General features: G+C 43.3%; 1 long non-coding RNA gene across 14 annotated transcripts; it reads left to right on the top strand.

The window, feature by feature from the left end:
• Positions 1–1,544: 1,544 nt before the first annotated feature.
• LOC123043360 (uncharacterized) lies at positions 1,545–7,674 on the top strand. 14 transcript variants are annotated; one of them, XR_006419160.1, is made up of 13 exons: positions 1,545–2,019; positions 2,180–2,257; positions 2,887–2,939; positions 3,190–3,282; positions 3,774–3,854; positions 3,957–3,996; positions 4,273–4,363; positions 4,841–5,086; positions 5,457–5,632; positions 6,011–6,114; positions 6,622–6,709; positions 6,791–6,976; positions 7,072–7,674. It is a non-coding gene; the product is annotated as an uncharacterized lncRNA (long non-coding RNA). The 14 variants fall into 14 exon arrangements; XR_006419164.1 differs by having other exon boundaries at positions 2,180–2,939; positions 4,901–5,086; XR_006419165.1 differs by having other exon boundaries at positions 2,180–2,939; positions 4,898–5,086.
• Positions 7,675–10,123: the final 2,449 nt, after the last annotated feature.

The raw sequence follows: 10,123 nt of genomic DNA, 5'->3' as shown, positions 1-10,123 counted from the left end.
TACTCCTGTAGGGATCCTCCTCTCTCCTCTTCAGATACTTGATACAGCTCTCCACTTCAGATTTGACATGCAAATAGAGGTGATGGGCCTTCTCTTTATCTTTTAACTCCTTCTCCCTCCCTATGCAAACAAGTAAACCGATCGAAAACACAAGAAGCAAACCTAATCAGACATGGGCTCTCCGAAATACGCCTGCATCCGACTCATTTTTTGATTATCTAAAAAGGATAACAGGGCAACGTATGTTGACTTGCCACGAGAACATGTAGATATCTTTTCAGATTACTATTTGCTAGTGCAGCTGGTTACCTTTTGTTTCAATAGGCTCCCCAAAGATGAAGTAAAAATGTAAAATCTTCCTGGCAGTTTTGGCTTAAGCACTACATGCTGCATATCTTTATTCTTTATCTCTCCCATAAAATCAGTCCTGTGAAAACAATAAGGTAAATAAAGATCTTTGATTCTCATGGACAAAGTATTTGGGAAAACTATTATTATTTTGCTTCTAAAATACAATAAAAAATACCTTAGCTTTAGGCCCTCTTCATTTAGCTTGTTGTCATGGATATCATAAAACTGGAGCTAAATAAGATCATTGTAGTCTAACAACATTTGAGGTGAAAAACATTGTTTCTAGACATTAGATAATCAAGGGGATAACATAGTAAGATAACATATCTTTTGAGGTTGCACTTGCATCACAGATATCGTCTTCTCCAACCAATCCAAATGGTATTATTGTTGCTCCAAACCATGATGCCATCTGCAGAAATTCAGACTACTCAGACCGAAATAGCTTGTATTCCTCTCCCTGTAAACAACTACGTCACCTTCGAGAACAATTGATGTTTTTACTTTATACAAAGATATATTATGATCTCTATACCAAATTCTTACTCTAAAGAGCGTCGTGCACGCCTCCTGGATACAGCAAAATGGATTGCTTCTCAGAAAGGAGAAAAGAAGAAACATAGGCCAATGTGTGCACTATGACAAATTTAGAATCTATCCAGCATTCGAAATTCAGATTTCAGAATCTACCATCATTCTGAAATTCAGATTTTAGAAGGGGGTGAATGGATGGCAGCGAACCAACGGAGCATTGATCATCTACTAACGCGTCACAGGCTGGTTTGTTCGCCGCCAGCAATCTCATCAATGCCGAGATAGCCATGCAACGGCGGCAGCTACGGCGGACAAAGGCAAGACTGTCATATCGACGGGGCGGAAAAAAGAGGATATATGAAGACATGTGTGGGAGCGCATCGAGAAATAAGAGATCTAGTGAACCTCCCGGCTCCTCAGCCGTTTCGAGTTCCTGGCCGTTGGATCTGCAGGTTGCTTGATGCGAATCTGGCCGTCCGATCTAGAGGTGAAAGGAGCTGGGCCGTCGGATCGAAGCCGCGGTACTGTAGGAATGAACAGTTTCATCCCCCGCTGTAAAGATCTCGTGCCACCGCCGATATTCTGATGCCCCACGAGGGTATTTTCGTCATATCACGTCTTAGGTCAACACGTGCTCATCTCAGATTCGCTGCCTCCTCCCCAATCGATCTCTCTCTCTCCCGCACATCTCTCTCGCGCGCGAGCCGCCGCCGCCTGCGTTCTTCCACATCCGCCGCCGCCGCCCCCATCCTCTGTGTCCGCCGCCGCCACCACAAAACATCCTCCCCGTCCGCCGCCGCCATGCCATCGCCGCCACCTACCGGACGGCGCTGTGAAGGAAGCGACCAGAGAGGGAGGCGTCGCCGGTGTCGTCAAGCCATGCGGGCGCAACACCTTGTGCGTGTGCCTCCGTGGGTTCTTGCCGCGTTCGCCGGAGGCGTAGGCGTCGCGGGTCAACTGCGTAGGGGGGGATGGGCGTGCGCCAATGCCGCTCTTCCCCGACACGACGGCCACCGTTCTTCCTTGGCCGGGCCGTGGTCAAGTGCTTCTTCAACCTGGGCTGCACGCTGAGAGGAGCCCCCGGCCGCATGCTTCTTCTTGCACTCCACCAGGAGAGACCTCGACGATGCCAAGGTCCACCATCCCTCTCCTTCTCTCTGTAGCTTTCTTGCTTGGATTCCATCCAGTTGCTCCTGTGCAGCACGCTGGCTCACCACGGTTCATCAGGGAGCAAAGCACCCAGGCCATCTCCCTCTCTCTCTGATGTCAACCTCGGTTGCCTTTTATTTTCCAGATCTGCAATGGCCTGAAGAACGAGGCAATTCTTGGAAGCAACACATACATGTGATCTCTCTTTCACTATGATTTCAAGGTTGTTTCTCTCCATATTCCATCCCTCTCACATTTTTTTTCTTTTCCTGGGCTTTTACTTTATCATGTGTGTGCTATGCTACTGACAAAATATCTAATTCTGGTGCTTATCATGTCTATGTAAGCGTTATGTTCTCCTTTGTTTAATCTCATTATTGCTATGCAAAGGGAAATCAAGGATTACTTTTCTTGGTACATATGCAGTGTATTTTTGTTTCGAGTAGTAACATTTCAGTTAGAGGTTAGATGAATCATCAAAGTACAGTACAATTTTTTATCGTCCGTGAATCTTCTTCTTTCCCTGTTTGTTGGCCTGCGGACGTGCTCTTGAGGCCGCTGATCCCAACTTAGGCTGCCGCCACTTGGTGCTCAGTAGGAGAGGCACAATGTCTCCGTGGAGCCGCAGTGGATAGCATGGTCTTGTCGCCACGCTGGGGGCCCAGCGGCAGCGCATATCCAGTCCAGATCCGCTGATTTCAGATCAATGGATCACCCCAGTTCATCTTCCCACTCGCTTATTTTCTCCTCACACACATATCCCTGCAAATTAGACTATTTTTTTTACATCTCTTCATTCCAGTGGCGCAATTTGCCATTTAGTGCTAATTAGTTTACACTGATTTATGTCAGATCTAACCATATTGAATCATTAACTGATGGAGGATTTGGATGCTCCACACACTGTAAGTCTATTGTGCCACAATGTTTCTTTTTTGTTTACCATCATTGTTTGCTTCATACCTCTGTTTTGTAAGGGTGGTGATACGATAAGTGATAATGGCTCTCCGGAAGTTTAAATTATTTGATACATGGGATTGGTCCAGATGATATTGACTGGAAGGATTGAACCTTAAACTCGAAGTCATACTTTATGTATTTTCTGAATTTAATTCAGTAACATCATGTGTGACAGTCGATCTTCTATATCTGTAGGTTCCGATATCACACCAGAACTTTAGCTTTCTCGGGAATGTGACGATGGATTTCATGAAATAATTCATCGAAGTGACTGTCGATGATCTACAGGTCCATCTCTGTCTCAATCTGGATTTTCTCTTATTTTGCAGATTAGAAGTGGACTGAAAACTGAGATGGCAAGTCTTGTGAAATGCTAATGTCATGATATTTTGATGCATGTAGCAGCCTTTTATTTTCATTGAAACGTTTCTATGTGGTATTGAGCATAGTATATGTCTCTTTTGGCAACTGCTACCATATATGTTTTACCTGGAAATTTAGCCCTGGAGCATCTATTTGTGCATGGTTCAACATTGCAGAATGCAGTTGTTTTGTATGGAGTTATATGTCTATTTGATTGCCAGATTTGCGCCTAGAATGCATAATGCCCAAATAGTAGGACGTGTTGTTGCTCTTGTCTTGTGGTGTTTGCGTCCACATGGCTTGTGGCGGTCAGGCGGATCTTGTATTTTTCATGTCTTTTCACTTTTTTATATTATCTAGCGAGTTGCTGGTTACTTTCTTCTACTGACAGTATGACATGCCACATTCATCTATAGGTATATCAGTGTCAAATGGCAAAAGAATGCCTCAGGACAGTTATTCATCGCGAACAAGTGAACGACAAAATGCAGGATCAAGTACATATAGTGATCTTTTGTTTTTTTATCCTTCAAACAACCAAGTACATTGATTTCTCGTGGCTCCGTTTTCACTTTTACACGGAAATTCTCTTTCAACAGAAGATTTGCGTGACCTTTGTACTCTTCATGAACAAGTCAGGTGAACTCTGCTTCTCATGGCCCACTGTAGCATTTTCTTTATCAAACATGTAAAGTTAAAACACTGATTTCATATGTCATTTATTCTTATTCCTTGTAGTGTCCAAATGATAGTAGAGATTCTGTTGGTGCTCTATTAACATGATCGGATTTTGTGTTTTCTTTTGTTACTTCATAATATTTGCTGACAAAATCTTATTCTGGTTTTCAGTGCGAGAGCAAGTTGCATGCTATATGAACTAAGGGCAAATTCGTGTTCTTTTCATGGATGTTGCAGGAACGGGTGAACTAAGGGAAATAACATTGGTGTTCTAAGATATATTGAGATTAGCCTTGATAGCTGGATGTCATTGTGGAAAACATTTAAGGTAAGATTCCATGTACCTGTGTGATAGTTGCTCATGTAAACTCTGTGATAGCTACAGTAGATTGAAGAGTTAATGTCTCTGAAGCATAGTAGCAGAGTTAATTTCAAGTTCTTTCTGGCATTGTAACTGGGTTGTTTACCATCCCACGTAAACCCATGTTGTCTAATCATTGCGCAGTGTGAACATCTAAATTAACCATCTTTATGTCCCTTGCATACGATAGCCTTTCTTAAAGTTAAATAGTTAACTAAAGGTTTGTACATATCCTTCCATTCCATGAATTAGTTTCATTTTGTCTGGGTTAAGCTCTTTCTGTGTGTAGCTTAAAAAACCCCAAGACTTAATCCTACTGCAGTTTATGTGTGCTATCAGCTCATCATATGCATTCCGATTGGTCAGGTTGCATTTGCAAGGGTATTTGGTCAAGGGTGGGACTCTGCACATTTTCTCAATTTGTTTTCTGCTTTTGGATTACAGACGTGTGCACCGGCTGTTTAAAAATACCTAATGATTGGTGGTGATGCAAGAGTGTAGCAGACTCGATGCGGCGACCGGGTCGCTCCTGAATGTGGTGAAGTAGTGCCACCTGGCCGGTGAAGTGGCTAGCAGCAGGAAGTCCGTCGTCGACATCGTCGAGATTCGCTTCAAGGACGGCGCCTGGAAGATGCTCAACGACCAGATCGTCGTCTCGTCCTCTCCAAGAGAAGGGGACAACTCAAGCAGGTACAGCTGCTCACTACAGTTCGCTCCTCCTCCCTTCTTCTCTGTTCCATGTTTGATTGTGTCAAACTTCAGCTGGTAGCTACTATTCAGATATGTAACTTAGATTTCATGTGCTGCCTCTCGGGTATGTGCTTATTGTGGTTGCAGTCCTGTCGACTGAAATGTTGTTCTTGGGTGCTAAATTAATTTGGTTATCCTATCAGCTCCAAGTTTCAACTAAGGCTAAGTGCTTCAAAGGCTTATTGTATTGCTACATGTTTCTGTTTCTTATCCACTCACCCATTGTAGTGCAAGCTTGTGTTCTTGGATTTCTTTCCCTCCATTTCTTTTTTTGGTGAGCGGGTGAGCTAATTGGGCTACTTTCCTCTAGGTATGTTGCAGCAATTGAATGCTTCAAAGGATTTTAGTGGAGTTCATTGTAGTTGGGTTGCGAATCTCCAACTTGCTTCCATGTCTTTTCTCACTGGAGACACCTCCCGTCGACGATGGCGATGACCGCTACCCTTCTCCTCTCCCAGCAAAGTCAGGTCTACCTCTCCTGTGAAGGTAATGCCATCTTTGTCTCTTCCTTCAGTTTTCCTCTATTTTTTGTTACATGACTTTGTGGTGATTAGTGTATGTATCATTCCCTCCTGTCAATTGATTGAACAACTCTGCTACATGTGATTGCATTAGCAAACTCCATTTTTTTGTATGTAGAAAAACAAAGGAAACTCTATTTTTGTGTAAATACAAACAAATGAAACTCCATTTTTTGTGTAATTACAAACTAGAGAATTTTAGATGGCGAAGACTGCTGCCCTGATCCTAAGAATCTACTGACATTTCACCAAATCCTGTTATACTTTTTTTATCAGCAGCAGATACTTGTTTAATTTGTCTTCAGAATACCATGTAATGACCATACTGATCCTTCTATTTTAGATGTAGCAGAACACATGTTCGTAATTGATACACCTAGGCTCAGCTTCTCTATTGGTATGAAGGCGTGGAGCGTGATTCTCTTGTTTTCAACTCGAGGCGATCAGGTAGGCCCATATAGACACAGTAAAAGGCCTATTTCTTTGTTCCATGCCTTACAAAAAACAAGCAAGGCTGGCATAATATTTCTGGTTCCCTTCTATTGTGTGTCAAACAATACCTTGCGGCGCAAGAGGAGGCGTATTCTACCACGAAACTCTGGGCAACAAGAACTTCACCAAGAAAAGGCTTTCACTGTTAGCCCTATATGTTAGATCCAAATGTCATTCTATAGCACTAATCTTTATGACATTCTCTGTTAGATCAAAATGTTTCTCTGTTAGGCCCGTTTCTCTGTTATGTTAGATCAAAATCTTGCTTTGTATGAAAAAATGGCATTCTCTCCTATATGTGGTTTGCTTGCTCAATATCGATCTCATTACCGCTTTGTTTGCTTCTGCTACTATATAGCACTAATTTTTATGCCATACTGCTCTTAATCAAGCTAAATGCTTCTGCTTTGTGCTCAACTCCTATTGCTATTAATCAGGATAAATGCTTCTGCTTTATCATAGGCCAGTAAACATGCTAAGCTTGCCTGGCTGGCACACACGCTTAGGCACAACAATCGGCCCCGGCACCGCGCGCCAAGGCGCGCTGCAGGTCATTTATATAGCATCTCTTATTTGTATATTATTCACATATAGCATCTCATTTCTTGGTTGATTGCTTATATATATTCAGCTTCTGGCTCTTTTGCTCCCAAGCTGGCCTCGCTTTCCTCGGTGGTCAGCGGGAGAAGCATGAGGCGCTGCACCTCTGACCCCGTAGTGCTCAGCTCCAATTCATCAGGGAGGCCAGCGGCAAGCATCAAGTTTCCCTTGGTGCTTCCTCATCAAGGAGGACGACTCGGGCAGCGCCGTCCTCAAGGTCCTCGCTGCTTCTACCCGCCTCTTCCGTGCACTTTATCCTTCCCTATTTCTCTTACCGTCGTTGTGCTCATGCTGCTGCTGATCATAACCTAGGTTGCTGTCACTCCTCGGCACTCCGCAGGATAGGCACATCCGCCACCACACCGCAGAACAGACGAGGATGTGATGCTCCTCCTTCTTGTGGTGTATGTGTTGGCGTGGCTTGCCGTAGTGAGGCATATCCTCGTGGGCAATGCTATTTGAAGACCATTCAAGTGATTTAAAAGAGAAAATGTCCAGAATGTAAGGAAGTTGAAGATGACGATCAAAAGATTGACATATTAAGCGACTGCCAAGATGCCAATAATGCTTGCCCCTGCCATTAGTAATACCCTTGCTCTTCTTTATGAAATCTTTCCTATTATATATTGATGCATCAACTATCGGTGCAGATTGCGAGATCCCTATTTAAATGCATCACTCAGTGGCTGGCCCGTGCATATGTGTTCCCACCCATCTTATCAATTGTAGGCTTAGAATGATTTGCTTCGTCCAAGTGTTGTTCGTCAACAATTCCTTTGCGTATGTCCCACCCATCTTATCAATTGTAGGCTTAGAATGATTTGCTTCGTCCAAGTGTTGTTCGTCAACAATTCTTTTGTTTGTTCATGTCGATTCTGGTTTTAGAGGACACATATATTTTGGTAGGAAGTGTCTTGTTCTTATGTTTTTTCCTGGTATGCACTGATTGACGCAGTAACTAATGTTCCAGATTATGAAATCCCTATTTAATGGACCACTCGGTAGTTGTCCTGTATAAATGCATATGCTAAATCTGGATTCCTACTAACTTGGGACCGGCATTCTCGTGCCAAGGCGCGGTACCGATCTAGTAAACGACTATCACCTTAGAGAATCGCTGCATCCCCGAGCATGCCTCCCTCCCACATCTCCCTCTATGCCTCCTCGTATGCAGCTCGTTGCTAGAGTAGGGCAGGCATAAAAGAGGACAAAATTGGATAGAGTAGGGCAGGCAAAAAACAACACAACACGCCACAAATCCATGGTCTAGGGAACAAGGGGCGGAGGAGGACGAGTAGTCGTGCCGCTGGACAGCGTCCTCCATGATGAAGCAGGGCCGGACTTCTTCTCTCGTCGATGACCTCCTCCCTCTCCCTCCAAACCACTCAGGGTGGACGCGGTCCGGTCCGGTTCGGGCTTTGACCGAGCCAGCCTTTGGACCGGCCGCGGCCGGTCCGGTCTGGACCGGACCGAGGTGGCCAGCGAGCCTAATTTTCAAGACCGGACCGAAAGGAGCAAAGCTCGGTCAGCCCGAATGGACCGAAAGGGTCCGATGGCTGGGACTCTGTTTAGGCTGTTTTCCAGCCTGAAAGTGCTTTGTTGGCCACTGTTTAGTCATGGGAGTGCTCTATTAAGCGTTTTGGCCATTATTTAGCAGTGACCTGTCCAAATTTAGTGAGTGCTCTGTTTCTGTATAATGACTAGTATGACATAACTAAATTTGGACAACATTTTATTTTTATTTTGGACATCAAAACAATTGATTTTGAGAGGAACAATATCACAAAAATCACATGCACAAACATTGACCACAGCCACAAATTTTGGACCAAAACAACATGAATATGACAGCCAGAAACAACTAATTTGAACAGCAAGCACTGGACTAAATTTGGACAGCAACAATAACTAAATTTGGACAGCATTTCCTTTGTTTTTTGGACATCCACAAACTGATTTTGACACGAAAGATGGCACAAATCAGGTTAAGCACAAATATCACATCCACAAACATAAGGTCTTATCATCATTCACGATTACAAACTTGCAATAACAATTCCAAGTCCATGGCAATTGACAAGTTGAACATAACTCAAATGAGAGGTTCATCTCCAAGCTAGCAGTGACAATTCATAGTTCATGACAAACATAACAGAAATGCAAAAGTAGCCTTCACATGAGAAAGATCACTTTGACATTCATCTCCAAAATAGCAAGATCAACATCCACATGATGAATGTCTACAAGTAAGATAAGCAACATTCACATAAATAATATTTGGTATCGTATGACAAGTGAAACATGTAGGAAGAATAGTTACCAATCGTTGATCTCCTCCACCACAGTGGGTAACTTGATGTTATCAACATCATCCTCTTCATTCTCATCCCTCGGCTACAAGTGTGGAAGTTAGACAAATGCTCACATCACATACAACAAGACCAAAAAAGAAATAAAGCAAAGGTAAGGAAAAGATGGCAAACATACCACCAGATTCAAGTCAACATGAGCACCCTTGATATAACTTTCACCACAAACTAATGCCTCCACCATAACCGGTTTTAACGAACTCCTATAGTCATCTAATACGACACAAGTTGACAAACTAGTTTGACGATGAGAAGTTGACAAGTTTATATCCAAAGTTCAATAGTATGAGTTGACATACCTAAAATCCTTCCGGTCGTGCTGAAGGTAGATTCCGAAGACATGGAGGTAGCCGGGATAGTAATGAACCTCTTGGCTATCTTGGCCAACATTGGGTACCTTGGAGCATTCTCTTTCCACCAACCAAGAAGATCAAGAGCCTTGTTGCGAGGGGCAACCTCATCCTCTAAGTAGTTCCTCAACTCACTCTTTGATATTCTTGTTAAACGGGACGATAAGAAGGACTCGTACCCAGCTTGAACCGGGATACTAGGAATGTTTGTAGAGGAAGATGAGCTTTCTCCATTTCCAGCTCGCTTATTTTGAGCAACACATTTGTCATACAAGGCTGCCAACTCTTTCTCCACAGTTTTGATCTCAATCCTAAACCTCGTATTTCCTTCTCCATATAGTTCTCCAAAGTCCCACTCTATGTAACCCATCTTGTACCTAGGATCAAAGATGATAGCATTGGAGTGAATTAGAAAGCATATGAGTAAAAAAAAACAGCAACCACGGGAGTAAAACAGCAAGCATGTGTACCTAGGATCAAAGATGGTTGCGATCACCATGGCATTATTCTTTTCTTCCCAATATTTGTCAAACTTCTCCAACATTGCTTCACCCATTTCCTTGTAGTGGTCACTGTCACTAGCCATTGCATGTTTGATTGCAAGCTTGACACCAACAATGTATGGGTAGAAGATGTTCGAAGTGG

Source organism: Triticum aestivum, chromosome 2B (assembly GCF_018294505.1).
Source record: "Triticum aestivum cultivar Chinese Spring chromosome 2B, IWGSC CS RefSeq v2.1, whole genome shotgun sequence".
NCBI classification, from domain to species: Eukaryota; Viridiplantae; Streptophyta; class Magnoliopsida; order Poales; family Poaceae; genus Triticum; species Triticum aestivum.
The sequence above is the reverse complement of the archived record's forward strand: the minus strand, read 5'-3'. Positions and strand labels throughout refer to the sequence as shown.